General features: G+C 34.8%; 1 long non-coding RNA gene across 7 annotated transcripts; it reads right to left on the bottom strand.

Moving 5' to 3' along the window:
• Positions 1–1,996: 1,996 nt before the first annotated feature.
• Positions 1,997–5,798, bottom strand: LOC110281751 (uncharacterized). Of its 7 annotated transcripts, none has more exons than XR_008009384.1 (6): positions 5,524–5,798; positions 5,378–5,437; positions 3,831–3,982; positions 2,907–3,666; positions 2,559–2,664; positions 1,997–2,227 (listed from the first exon to the last, which is right to left on the bottom strand). It is a non-coding gene; the product is annotated as an uncharacterized LOC110281751 (long non-coding RNA). The 7 variants fall into 7 exon arrangements; XR_008009380.1 differs by lacking the exon at positions 5,378–5,437 and having other exon boundaries at positions 2,907–2,943; positions 3,150–3,666; XR_008009385.1 differs by lacking the exon at positions 5,378–5,437 and having other exon boundaries at positions 2,907–3,212; positions 3,308–3,666.
• Between the last annotated feature and the right edge of the window lie 9,970 nt (positions 5,799–15,768).

The following is a 15,768-nucleotide window of genomic DNA, read 5'->3' as shown; positions in this document are numbered from 1 at the left end:
TATAAGAGGAGTGTTAGGGGACTAACAACTTTTGTGATTTATAGCCATCAAATAATCATCAATACTATTTTTAATAGTGTGAGATTTTATTTTATAATATGAGATGACTCACTTTTCTTTTACTGATTATATGTTAGTTGCTGCCTCTAGACTTTTTCTTTTTATAATGGTGCTTTTCACGTAATTTTTTAGCATTCTATACTTATATGAATTTTTATTAAAAAATGAGAGTGACATCATCAAAATTAGAATGAAGTTATCTTTTTTTTTTTAATTTAGTTATTTAGCATTTTATTAATTAATTGATATGACATATGATGGTAGCTTATTATAATATATTCGGCGTATGGATGTACAGTTGTGTATGTTAATTCTTGTCCATATGATGATTTGAATTGTACACGTATTATTGTTAGAATGTGTCTAATCTTGTTCCAACAAATGCAAATGGGTACTTTGTAGAATATAACTAGAGTCATTTCAAGATGTGGGCATCAATATTATGCTTAAGTAACTAGATTATGGACAACATTAGACCTCTTGCTCAGCATTAGAATATGTGGAAGAGAAATTAAGTAGGCGGTAGGCCAATTTCACTGATGAGAGCGAATTTTTTAACCAAAATGAAATAAGAGAATAAATAATTTCTTTTAATTTATTTTTATTTTTCATTTTAGTTCCTTAATTGCATCATTATTTGCCCAAATATAGTTTCATTATTGGGTCTTGGATAAGATGAGTGCAAGTTTGTGTCTATAGAAAAACTGAGAGAAAACAGAACACAGAGATAACTGCTTTTCGTCATGTTTTTATTTCAATCTTTTTCAATTTTTATTTTGGGACATTGATCTATCGAACAAAACCTCATAACTAGTGTCTGGGTTTATCATTCTCCTCATTAATACCAGCTGAATCCTCAATAACAATTATCGGAATCGAGATGATAATTGATTTTATAAGAATACTGGATTATTAGGTTACTAATTCAATCGTTTAATCATTAATTAAACTGTTAATTCAAGAATATTTCTGTTTTCTTTTTTCATTTATAAATATTTCATAAAATTTTATGTCTATTTTAAAAATTATTTATAATTAAAATATTATTAATTTGAAAAAAGATGAGTTGAAAACTAAAATCAAAATTAAAGTGAATAAATATAAACAACTTTATTAAAGATATTATATATATTACATTAATTAATATACAATAGCATAATTAATATACAATAGATTATACTCAAATATTTAGTCCTGTTATAAGATCCACCACAATTCGAACTACATTATTTTTAGCTATCTTTAATGGTTGATCCTTATGCTAATTTTATTTCAATAATATTTTGTTAAATGAGAATATTTTTGAACATTTTTATATGATTCCTCTACCATCACTACAAGAAAAACACTTATTCAAGTACACTTGAAAAGTATAGTCAAAAGTGAAAAAAAAATGATGCCTTAGGCTACGGCTATACTTTTTGGGTTACAGCTACGCTTTTTGGAGTGATTCCTATTCAGTCGTTGCCTATTCTCAAAGGCTACGCTTTTTTGCACCAAGGACTACGCTTTTGATGTTTGAAAATAGGGTGCGCTTTTCAATTGATGCTGTCCAGGACCAAAGGCTACGCTTTTCAGCTTTCATTTTATGAGAATAGGCTACGCTTTTCAACGCTACTGCATCACCTGTAAAATGTAGCCACATTGTATACCATAGCTACCCTATATAAGTGTAGCCTTAGGTTCCTTATTATTTTTTTTATTTTCTGTATGTATATAATATTCTAATAATTTTTCATACAACATAATATTTAATAATATTATTACATATATAATTCTACATTTTTAATTAAATGAGTTAAATATTATAAAATAAAATTAAACACATAATTATACTAAATAATTTTTTTAAATAATAAAAATTATCCTTACACAATTCAAAGACATAATCTTAAGAAGCAATTAACAATCAAAGTATAACTTAAGATAATTTAAGTCACATGAAACTTGTATCACATATCAATTAAAATGCAAAGTTTGCACTCTGTATCCGAAAAGAGCTTAACAAACAGAAAATCGTTGATATTCTAATCTTGGCATAATGACTAAAAAATGTTCTGAAGCGCCTTCAGATTCTTCTCAAACACATCTTTTTCATGCTGATCTTCACCATCAAGAAAACTCTTGGCCTTAACAATTGTATTAGTGTTCATTCCGAGCGGGGCTGCTGTAAAAATACTTGCACTTCTAAGAAGTTTAAACAAAAAAATTCTTCTAAAGGTGCATAAAAAAGTGTAAATAGAAATTAACTAAACCAAAATAGTAAGATCACAAACTGACTTGAAATACTAAAATATATATGATCATCATACTAATTGCTGAATAAATGGACAAAGAAAAAAAATCAATTGCTGAATATACTATTCCCTATCTTCACTCCAAACAGCTTGAACTTTACTGCCAATAGGATATTTATCACCCAAACCAATCCTAGCATTATTTACCAAACAATCCACTGCGGACAAGAAATACACAAATGAGATGATACAATAAATTACCTTGTCACTGCCAGCAGGACCTATAACAAGTTGTGCATATCCCATAACACTTTTGTATAATTTGAATCCTGAGCAATCTCCCCTAACCTCTCTGAAGCCCAGGAACCTGAAAGACAATTAACAGCACAAAAGAAATCAAGAATTGCATTGAATGGGTGAATGCAGAGAAAGAACTATCAACTAACTCAAAAGGGACTAGTCTAATACTTCTTGACATACCGGTCAACAAAGTTAAAATTTGAATACATCAGATCACTGTAAACATAGTCAAAATTATACGATGACAGTTGCAAAACCAATAGAAACAAATCAAAGAAACTGAAAAAAACAATTGTAACAGTTACTCACCTTGAACAAAACTAAAAGCATTCTAATAGCTCGTTACCTATCAAAAGTAGTAAGCACTTTGATTTAGCAGATTTGATATCTCAGATAAACAAGATACAATACCACAGTATCTATTTGATTGATCACTTACTTTTTCTCTTTTCAGCTTGTTGGTTTTTTATTATTCTCATTTAAGATGAATGCTAAATTCACAAAATCATGCCAATCATCTTAATTTCAAGTGCTGTTAAACATCTCACTTACCTTATCATGTGAAAGAAGTTCAAATGAAGGACCAAAATAGCGCTCACAGAGATCTTCCACTACCTACACAGTAAAATGGACTTCAAGTGTCAACTGATTAATCAAAACAGACGTACGTGAAAGAGAATAAAAGAAAGATTATAATTGAGGGCTAAAACCATTATGAAGCAGGCAATGAAATTAAACAGCCTTCCTTGCAGAAATTAGACCTGAGTGGCTAATGTTACACTGGGGGCTTTCTTCAAAAGGAAGATTGAGCCCAGCTGCAACAACTTGAGTTATGTGTTTTGTTCTTGACAATGAGATTATGCAAATCTGTTTCACAATTATACATGATGTGTAGATAGAGCAGTTGGCACTAAGAAAATTAGAGGAGTATAGCAAAATAGGGTGACATTAAAACATGCAAGGTTTTGATAAATTGGACCAAATAAATAAAAAACAGAAGAATCTATTGCCAATATCTGACCTGCGGTAGTGTTGCGTAGTTTCGATAAGCAGTGGCACTGATTAGCACCTGACATGTTAAGTAAGTGAATAAGTGTGATTATCAAAATTTTTTAAGGTGGAGTTAATGTCAAAAATAATAACCAGACAAATTGATAAACATAAGGACACTATTCTATTCTTTATCAGAAGGTAAGATAAACATAAAAAAATCACTGATCTAACAATACTCACTAATCTGTTGAAGGATTTGGTGGCACAGTAGCAGCTGGACCTGCTAGTGCAATAGGTTCAGGAACAAGGATAGCATGACCAATCCGCTTGTTGCTTTTTTGAGTAGATGCAAAACACCAATACAGGCTCCACCAGCTTCCCCAACACTTTTTCTGTAGTTAGTGACTACTTATCAAATCATGGAATATAATCATCATATCAACACTCACAATAGTAAACTATGATCTTTGCTATAATCATCAATACTCACAACAGTTTTAAACAAACGTCATCAATAGCAAGCAGTAACAGAGTTCATGGAATATAATCATCATATCGAATCTTCTTTAAAATGTTCATTCTTATTCTAACTACTTAATAACTAGTTATGATCAGAAAACAAATTAAGCATTTGAATGTCTGAAATATAGTTGAATCCATCTTCATCAATACTCACAAATGGATACAGGTCCACCATCTTCATCAGCAACAGCATGCATGTTATCAAATCACAATTCACAAACCCATATTTCACAGATTAAAACCCCCAAATTAAAACTCCTAAAATAAGTCACCATAAAGGACATAACTAAAAAACCGACTAACACAAATTCATACTAAATGGGAACTAAAATCAGAAACTCAAGTGCATTATGCAAGCTAAGTGACAAGCAGCGCAATAACATTTTTCTTCTTTTTTTTATTTTAACGTTATAAGAAGCTCAAACTTTGCATAAAATTACATAATGAAAAAATAAATGATCAAACAGTTTGAATGAGATATTCATTAAGCTTATTTGAATGGCATTACTTAGCATTCTAAATTCAATAACCTATTGACTATTGTAGCTCAAATCAGGAACAAGCAAATGATCAAACAGTTGGAATAAAAAAATTTAAATTCGCATAGTATCTATACTAATTAAATCTGACAACAACCTAAAATTTAAATTCAAACCATGAATCTCACAAGGAAAAAAGAAGAAAAATTCAAAGCAGAAAAAACCAACAAGTTTTGAAACCAACTTGGATGCATCTAATCACTTCCTGAGAAGTCAACAACACATGTTAAAAAATTCTAAACTCAATCCACCAAATTGTTCAGGAAATGGTAATCATAGATATGGAAGCAAGTTAGATTCAGAATTCAATTATGTAATCTATGAAATTTGCATGAGTAAATTTTTCAGAGAAACTCTATTTCACCCTGTGCTTTTTAACTGCTTCAGCATAAAAAATCTACATTCAAATATTCCATTAGAAAAAATATATAATAAAAAACACACACACAATCGGCCACCAGATGTTTGAATAAGTTCATTTGATCAAGAAAAAAAAAACAACATAGTCGATGAATTTTCAAAGTAACAACACTCCAATCAGCAAGTAAAATAAAATAAAAGGATACAAATTTAAGTTTTAATAATTTTTCAAGCTGTTAAATGATCCAAAAATGAAATGGGTGATAAAGTTGATCACAGAAAAGTATGAACTGAATCGAAATATAGCTAAAAAAATCGCAAGCTAAGACAATAGAGGAACAGACTTAGGGTTTGTGGTGAACGAACCTACAAGAATGAGTTCTCCTACGCCGCAGTTCATCAATTCATGAGTTCAGAAACTCTACCCTAAAATTGAAACCCCCAAATTGAAACCCTAAAATCGGAACTCTACCCTCTGAAATTTCAGAAATCAAATGAAGGTGGACGCATACCTTCTCGATGATGGTGAGCGAATGAAGAGAGGCTTTCAGTTGAGCGCAGCGTCATCTTGATGTGAGCCACAGCAAAGAGAAGCGGCAGTACGGTGAAGACGAGTGACAGCGTCGTGAGTAGATGAGTGAGTGCAAAGTCTTCCTAGAGTGGTGAGTGGTGATGGTGGAGTCTTCTCTGATTTGGAGTGGTGAGTGCAGAGTCTTCTTTGATTTGGGGGTGATGAGTGGCGTGAAGAAGGGGAAAGCAGCTAACGAAGGTAGTGAGGGTTACGCGTTTGTTTCATTTGATTTGGCTAAGTCCTAAGTGTTTAATTTGTATATTATTTTTTTGATGGGGTTTAATTTGTATATTATTATTTGCTGTAAAGTGAAAAAAAATTTACTAAGTGTTACACATTTGACCTGAGATACATTAGGCAACATTTTTAAAGCGCACCTGAAACCTGACAAATAAGTTACTCTTTAAAAGCGTACTCTTTGGTATAAAAAGTGAACCCATGGCTCTTAAGATAAGGCTACGCTTTATAAGTGATTTCTATAATACCTAAGACTACACTTTTTAAATGATGCTACAATTGTGTATCCTTTTCTCTTATAAAAAGGCAACACGGAGAAAAGCGTAGCCTATTCTATGAATAGGCTACCCTTTTCAAATGTAGCTTAAAAAAAGTGTGGCTGAATGGGTATTTTTCTTGTAGTGCATATTTATATTCTAATATGAATGGTATGCTATGCAAGCTGATGCATTTATATCATTAGTTGTTTTTCCGCTTTAATTAATTGTTTTTTAGGTTTAATTACAATTTTATCTTTTAATTTCATTATTTTTTAGTATCTTATACTATTAAGATGTTTGCTCAGTATTTTTAAAAAAATGTAGTTAAAAATAAATCAAATCAAGGAGCAAAATAAAGGATAATAAAGGAAGCAACACAATAAAACTGTGAGACCAGAAGGTATGCGTATGCACACTAAAGTGCACACGCACTTATCAAAGAGTATGTTTTATTATTGCATGCGTATACACACTTGTGCGTACGCACCAGTCCCAAAATTTACCCAGTGTGCATACACACACTAAGGTGCGTATACACAAGATCAGAATCTTGCACACAGTATGCCACGCTGGTGCAGGGCATGCCACGCTTAAAGAAAAACAATTCAGGGCGTGTTTTAATCTCCAAGGCATGCCACGCTCAAGGAAAATATGACCTAGGTGTGCCACGAGGCAGCAGGGCATACCACGCCCTCCAAGAGAATTCGTCATCATGTGCTTACGCACACACTTGTGTGTATGCACAAGTCCGTTTCTTAGCCAGGCATGCCACAAGCACAGAACGGCGTGCCATGCCCCAACTCAAGGCTCAAGAACACGTTCCACTTGTAACACCTTACCACGTAGAGCTTTACGCTTAAGCCGTAAAATAGAGGTGGTGCGGTATTACGACCTCTAAAATAAAATATATACGTATAATAATTGAAAAAATATAATACACGAGTAGCCTTGAAGGATAGGTAAAGCAAAATTACGAAATTAAAAGCACAGCGCTCAAGAATAAGGTTACTTGCGTACGAAGAAAGCTTAAACATGTATATATAGTGAGAATAGAAGGTCAAGTGTACAAAATAAGTAAGCTCCTAACTCAGCTTGTGAAGTTAAGGTTAGCCAGAGAATATTTATATACATACAAATATACAATATACATATAGAAAATCCATAACCCAAAATACATAAAAGTAATCCTAGTTCTTCATAAACCTCTATGAGGTGCAAAAGTAAGACATTTATATGCATAAGGAGAGTCTATGCATATAGATATAACAAAATAGAACAAAAAGCAAAATCCCGAATGCCCACTTCACTGCAGAGAACTCCAGATGCCTAGCGAGGTGCCTTTGGACTTGTATCTGAAAAACACAAATATCCGTATAGAATGAGAATCGGAGGTTCTCAGCATAGTAATGGTGCTGCATACATAAGATATAAGGTCTTGGAAAAGCTAGAGGTAATCCTAGAACTCCGACACTTAGATTATAAAACTTAAGGAATTAAAATAGAAACAATAAACGGGTGGTCCTCTAAGGTTCCAAACTTAACCAAAACCGACTAAAACCCTCAAATCCTCTGCCTTTCCTTCAATCTTCTAACACCAGTGAAACCACACAGATAGACAAGCAGACAATAGCAAAAACAGGTAGAATACAAGTACTGCAGATAGCAAATATAACAATTAAACAAATTAAATTCACTTAGGCATTCCCAATTAATGCACAAGCAAGTAATTCAAATAATATGTATATGATGTATGCTTGTCCTATGGTTGATGAGTCTCATCTGTCAATTATCAAGCCAACCCGACAAGTCCAGCTGCTAAACCCTGGACTGTCCCTTGACGCGCATCCTCAAGAGTCTATGCATAGCTTTTTCTCATATATAAAATTTTCTCATTGGGGGAATCCTTCCCAGAAATTTATACGTGTTCGGTCACCCTTACATCGTAGGGTCAAAAGAATGTCGAGTCTCAACCTAGAGCATGTGGTGATAAACCACTGCTCTTTACCCAGGAAAACTCGTATTCAGATAAAATAAGTGCTTAAGCCATATATAAGCATTCATATTCTTTCATAATCATTCATTATAACCATGGCATCACATATACGTCATATCTTCACATTTTTCATACATAATTCATTATCCTCCAAGCTTACTTCACCCCCAAGTTACCATCCTTTCCTAGCATCATCACATCACCAGGCATACCACTAAGGTCTAGGGGCTAAAAGAGTAAAAATAGAGGTTTAGAGGTTCAAAATTAGGTTTTAAAACATAAAAAGTCACTTTGCTAAAAATAAAGGCATCACATACGCATGGACGATCTCGCGTATGCGGGGCGTGTTTTAAATTACTTGCATACGCACACACCTTGCTCGCGTACGCGGGATACCAAACCCGAAAGGGTTGGTCATGTCGCGTGCAGGTGGTCGCGTAACAACCCCTTAAATTTACTACTCGTGTACGCATGCACCTTTCTCGCATACGCGAGATACCAAACCCAAAAGGGTTGGTAGCGTCGCGGCAGGTGGTTGTGTAACAACCTAGTTTTTGGGTACACGAGATCTTTTATGAAGATACAAAGTTTTTCGGAAGATCAGTGAAGGGAACATCTCTGATATATCATCAAGCACCTCAATCTATATCATCATTATGTCATTAATAAGCAAGAACCTCTGTTGAGATAAGTTTGACAACACAGTCACGAAAAACCCAATTTTTGAACCGTATCGGTTAGGAGTTTTGATTGGTTTCCGTAATTAGTCTCAGTTTGAGGAACTAGACTTGATTCATGAGAGAAGAAAGATAATAGTATAATTTATCATTATATTAGTATTAGAAGTTGCTTGAATGATATTATAAGGTTACCTGGTCTGTTTTAGTTAAAAATAGAAGATCGGTTTAACCGGGTTCACAGCTTACTGGTGCAGCTTAGCACCAGCACTCTTTGATGACTTAAAAAATTCCAATGCCTCATCATACCTGTTCTATTCTCATAATAAATATGTTACTAGTGTCATTGAAGAACTGAAGATTGATAGTTTAGAAGTTATAGTAAACTCTCGTTGTAAGTATAGTTACTAAACCAAGCAATTAACCTTTCTTACAAACGTTTTGGTTGTCACAAGTAACAAACCCTTTTGAAATTGATAACCGAGTATTCAAACTTCGGGTCATCTTCTTAAGGAATTGCAGGGAGGTATGACTTATTATTGGCTATGAAAAAGGTAAAATTTTGAGGGTTTTGGAAAAAAAGGGAGAAGTATGATAAATAATTCAAATGACAATTAAAATAAATAAATGACTGTAAAATAAACTCTTGGTAAGGTATGAGAAATTGGAAGTCCTATCCCAGTTATCCTTATCAATTATGATGTGAATTGAAATTTTCTCCCACTATGTTAACCTCTAACTATGAAGGTAAGTTAAGTGGATGAATTAATTGGAATCCTTAAATTCCAGTCTTTCCTTGGAAAAAGTTAGAACTATTGGATCTCGAATTAATCCTTGAAGAATTCCAATTTTTAGTCAACAATGAGTTTGACAACTCAAGAGTTACCAATTAATCAACCAAAGCCAAAAGGGAATAAAATCTATTTGAATGAAATAATTTGGATAGAGCCCAAGCATCAATAACATAAATCAGAGAAAATAATCATAAATCTGAAATACCTCAAATTATATTAAATAGAAAGTCAGATTGAACATAGAAATCCATAAGCCAAATTGGCAAAATCAAATAATCAACTAAAGTAATAAATAAAAGTAGAAAATAAATTGAAGGAACATTGAACCTGTGATGAAGAAGTTGAAATCCTAATCCTAATCCTAATCCTAAATCCTAAGAGAGAGGAGAGAACCTCTCTCACTAAAAACTACATCTAAAACCTAAAATTGTGAATTATGAAAGCTTGTTGAGTCTCTGCATGTTCCCTGACTTTAATCTGTGTTTCTGGGCCGAAAACTATGTTGAAATGCGGCCTAGAATCTCTATCAGCGACTTTTGTAATTCTACAGATCGCGCACGCCACGCATCCGCATCGTCCACACGATCGCGTCACTCAGTGTTTTTCGTATTACGCGTACACGTCGTCCACGCATTCGCGTCATTCGTGCAGCTTCCAATCCACGCGGTCGCGTCAGGCACGCGATCGCGTCACTCTGATTTCTTCCATTTCATGCGGTCGCGTGAGCCATGCGACCGCGTGACTTCTCGCTGGTCATCTCCTCAATTCCTTGTGTTCCTTCCATTTTTGCACGCTTCCTCTTTATTCTCTAAGCCATTCCTGCCCTATGAAGCCTGAAACACTTAACACACAGATCAAGGCATCGAATGGTAATAGGAGAAGATTAAGATTAGCTAAATTAAGACCACAGAAGCATGTTTTCAATCATAGAACTAAACTAGGAAGGAATTGTAAAATCATGCAAATCATATGAATAAGTGGGTGAAAAGCTTGATAAAACCACTCAATTAAATACAATATAAACCATAAAATAGTGGTTTATCAACCTCCCCACACTTAAACATTAGCATGTCCTCATGCTAAACTCAAGGAGACCAAATAAATGAATAGGGAAAGGCAAGACTCATGCAATGCAGCCTATGAATGTGAATGCAACTACATGCTAAAATGATTCTACCTACTTGGTGAAAAAGTAAATAAATCTTTCAAGAGTAAATATGAACTGGATTTCACTAATTCAAATCACAAAATACAATACAAATAACTTGCAAGAAGAAGATAGCTCATGAAAACAGGGAACATAGAATTAAGCGCTGAACCCTTACTTGGTGGTGTATATCATTCTAACTCTCAAGTGTATAGGGTACTTCACTCTAATCTTCTCTAATCATACTTTCTAAACTTTGTTCTTCAGCTAACCAATCAACAAATATTTAGTATACAAATGCAAACATCATGAGGCCTTTTCAAGGTTGTAATGGGGCTGAGGTAAAGGTGGGGATGTATATATAAGGCTAAGTGAGCTAACAAAGTGAATCCTTGATTAGTCTAAGATCTCACCTAACATATACATACTTTATACAATTTAAAATGCCTTACCTAGCTACCCAAATTTTTCCACTTTTGTATTACATGCTCATGTATCAAACTTATTTTTGAATTTTGTCCCATGTGTATTGATTCTTTTTTTTTTATTTGCATTCGGGGTAATATATATATATATATATATATTATATTTTTTTTGTATCTCCTTATTTAATTACTTAATAATATATATTTTTCTTTTTCTTTTTTTTTTGTCAATGCACATGGTAATTTAATTATTTTGATTTCATATGAGCATGCTTCCTAAGTTTTCAAATAACTTATTCAATTTAATTCCCTTTTTTCCTATCATCCCATGTTCCCATAAAATTTCCCACACTTAAATTATACACAATATCTATCTTAAGCTAACCAAGGATTCAACTTGGGATTTTTATTTTGTTTTTCTGCTTAAGGATAGTAATGTGGTTATAAAGAAGAGGGGGATTAAAAGGCTCAAGGAGGCTAACAAGGGTGATGTAAAAGGTAGGCTAATTTGGGAGTGAGTTAATAATCAAATATGGCCTCAATCATATGCAAGCATGTAAATATACTAAACAATGGACATATAGATTGAAACAAAGTAAAGATTGTAATTATAGAGAAGAAAACACACAAGAATAAAATATTATTGTTAAATAATGTAACCATGCAATTAAGTTCAAAATCTCACAGGTTGTGTGTTCTTTAGCTCAAAAACCATGTTCCAAATACAACTTCAAACAAATTTAACAAAAAAAATTTTCAATTTAAATTAGTGAAATATTATAAAAATTTCTTGAAAAAGAAAATATTACTTCAACCAAGTAGTGACTAAATGCATAAAATCAAACAAACATGTAAATGCAACAATTAACAAATTAACATTGGTGTTGAGAAGGGACTAACTAACTCGCAGAGATCAGTATCGACCTCTCCACACTTAAAGATTGCACCGAGGGAGATGTGCAGGTGGATGGGGTTGTGGTTCCTCAGCTGGTGCTATTTTTTGTTCCTTTCCTTGCCGGTGGTTTGGGAGTAGCTTTCTCTCTACCCTTCTTGGTGGCCATCCTGAAAAAGGAAAGAGAAAGTAAATTAAATCTAAAGAGATAGAGCAAGGAAGAGGATTGAATGAGTGATAATCAGTGCACGGTAAAGATGAATGAAGGGAACACATGGTCATGAAAACATGTGAAAAGTTCATCAAAGGGAATAGAACAAGTGCACGATAGGGTAAGTAGATGCAAGATGTTTATTGGCATGCTAGCAAGGGCATGAGTAGCATAGATCAAGCAACACCTCGTAACAAACTATCATGTTTGTATTGACAATTAAATTCAATTAATACAATAGTAAAGGGAATTTGTGAAAAGCAGGCATTGAATAGTAGAATAGAATAATGTAGAAAAGTGCATGATGCCATATGGGTTTTTTCACAAACACATAGCATGCATGGTAAATAATCCAATGAAAATAATAAATTGAACATGCAAGCAACCCTTGAAAAATATAATTGCCAAATAATTTTGCAACAATCCATAATGACCAAATAAATTTCCAACATCAACATAAAAATGTATGAAAATAAAAAAAAAGGAAGGAGAAAGAAGAAAGAAGGAGGAAGGGGAAAGGAAAAAATAAGAAAGGAAGAGAAAAAGTAGGATTTGGGGAAGAAAAAAAAGATATTTTGGCAGATTAAGATAAGATGTGCTCCGCTGGTGACGCGGACGCGTGAGGCACGCGTTCACGCGGGAAGCACGTAAGTGAGGTGACGCGGGAGCGTCAGTCACGCTAACGCGTGACATGGTTTGTGCTAGTGGCGCGAGGGCAGCCGCGCGCTCGCGCAACTTTCTGTTTGATATGCATATTGCCAAGGGTGACGCGGTCGCGTGGTTGACGCGATCGCGTGGATGACCATATTTGAAAAATGGCGCGGACGCGTGGGGCACGCGTACGCGTGGCAGGGCATGTGCTTCTGGAACGAGTCCAGCCCAATTCTAGCTCAACTTTCGGCCATACACCCTTTTTACGTCGATTTCAGGGCACACATTCACGTGGGTGACGCGGACGCGTGGGAAGCATTTTTCCCACATGACGCGGATGTGTCAGTGACGCGGTCACGTGGATCAATTTGTGCCAAAGGCACGCCTCCAGCCACGCTTTCGCGTGACTCTCTGTTCAATTTATTTTCTCCCTAATGCACATACGACGCGGACGCGTCGCGTGCAAAATTTTTTTTTATGCAATTATGTAATTATGCAGTATGCAATGCTAATGAATAATATTCAGGTTCAATAAAAAAAGAATAAAAATAAATAACACGAAATAAAAGTGAAAAAGAAACGACCATACCATGGTGGGTTGTCTCCCACCTAGCACTTTTAGTTAAAGTCCTTAAGTTGGACATTTGAGGATCTTCCTGTTATGGTGGCTTGTGCTTGTACTGATCCAATAATCCCCACCAATGTTTGTACGTCCAATATCCTCCGGGATCCCAAACCTTGCTTGTGCACCCGTCTTCTTGTTGATTATCATGATTCCATCCGGGTAGCAAGCAATCTGAATCCTCAGGGGAGCTGTCAAATAACTTTCTAGAATCCTCAGGGGAGCTGCCAAATAACTTCCTAGACCCATTCAACTGAGCTCTACACCAATCTTTACGTTTAAACTTTGAGCATACAACCATGTTGAACCTTGTAGGACAATTCTTACCACTAACCATCTTCCTCTTACTCTTAATGCCACAAAGAGCTCTAAGTTGACCATCCGTCTCTAGTAGCCCATATTCAAGTGGGAAAGTAAAGGATAAGGATGGGAATTTTACCCACTTGAATGTTGTGTTGGACGGTAATGGTCTTGGGAGAGATATTTCTAATGAATTTGCAAGTTCCACTCCCTTGTGCTCTTCTCTGACAACTTCCACCTCTTTGTAAGCTTCTTCAATTTCAACATCTTCCTCTTGGTGGCTTTCTTCCAATTCAACCTCTTCTTTATTGTTTACCAAGGGCATGGGAGGTTGTGCTTCTTCTTTTTTAAACTCCATCTCTTGATCAGTCTCTTCCAAGTCTTCAACCATGACATGCCTTGGAGGTTGTACACCCTCCTCAACAACAAATTCAAACTCCTTAGAAGAGGGTTCTGTGACTTGAGGTTCCCGTGGAGGTTCTGCATCTCCTAAATCTTCAACCACTTCTTCCTCTGCAACTATTATAGCTTCCTCCACTTGTTCCAGTACAAAGTCATGCTCCTTATTGTCCACTGGAGTCTCTAGTGTCTTTTTCATGCTACGTTCTTCATTAGATTGTCCACATGAAGCCATGGGGGTTCCTTGAGTGTCCGAATGTCGGGAAGCTAATTGATTTATCGCTTGATTCAATTGATGAAGGGTTACCTGAAATCGATCCACTATTTCCTTGAGACGATCCATTGATTCTTGTTCCGCTTGGGTATCATAAGTAGGATCATAGTGCTCTTGGATTGATGGATATGGAGATGGTGTATATTGAGGTGGTGGTTCTTGGGAGTAATTGGGGGTGGAATTGGGGTGGTTCTATATATGGTTCATACGGTTCATAGGGTAGTTGGTATGGTGAATTTGGGTTAGGGTCATATGGAGGTGAATGGCAGAAAGGGGCTTGTGAGTATGGTGGTTCAAAGTCATGTTGAGGATATCTATCATTTTGGTATGCATTTTAGAGTGGTCTTTGTCTGTGATATCTAGGAGGGTGTTGTTGCCGAAAGGGTTGATCAGATCCTCTTGGCTCCATCCATCTTTGATTGCTTTGACCTTGATGCATATTCCTGTTATAGCTTCCTCTTCCTGCAACATAGTTATAACCAGACTCATAGCCAAAGGGGTGAGAGTTCATAGTAGTGAGAGAAAATAAAAATAGAAACTAACAAAAAGAATGTATTTTGAAAAAGATATAATTTTTGAATTTTTTTTTTGAAAAATATTTACAATAACCAATAATAAGGCACACGTTTGCAATTCCCCGGCAACGGCACCATTTTGAAAGAACTGAAGATTGATGGTTTAGAAGTTATAGTAAACTCTCGTTGTAAGTATAGTTACTAAACCAAGCAATCAACCTTTCTTACAAACGTTTTGGTTGTCACAAGTAACAAATCCTTTTGAAATTGATAACCGAGTATTCAAACCTCGGGTCGTCTTCTCAAGGAATTGCATGGAGGTATGACTTATTATTGGCTATGAAAAAGGTAAAATTTTGGGGGTTTTGGAAAAAAGGAAGAAGTATGATAAGTAATTCAAATGACAATTAAAATAAATAAATGACTGTAAAATAAACACTTGGTAAGGTATGAGAAATTGGAAGTCCTATCCCAGTTATCCTTATCAATTATGATGAGAATTGAATTTTTCTCCCACTATGTTAACCTCTAACTATGAAGGTAAGTTAAGTGGATGAATTAATTCGAATCCTCAAATTCCAGTCTTTCCTTGGGAAAAGTTAGAATTATTGGATCTCGAATTAATCCTTGAAGAATTCCAATTTTTATTCAACAATGAGTTTGACAACTCAAGAGTTACCAATTAATCAACCAAAGCCAAGAGGGAATAAAATCTACTTGAATGAAAATAATTTGGATAGAGCCCAAGCATCAATAACATAAATCAGAGAAAACAATCATAAATCTGAA

The sequence above is a fragment of the Arachis duranensis genome, chromosome 5 (assembly GCF_000817695.3).
Source record: "Arachis duranensis cultivar V14167 chromosome 5, aradu.V14167.gnm2.J7QH, whole genome shotgun sequence".
Classification (NCBI taxonomy): Eukaryota; Viridiplantae; Streptophyta; class Magnoliopsida; order Fabales; family Fabaceae; genus Arachis; species Arachis duranensis.
This window is presented reverse-complemented; position numbering and strand designations above follow the sequence as displayed.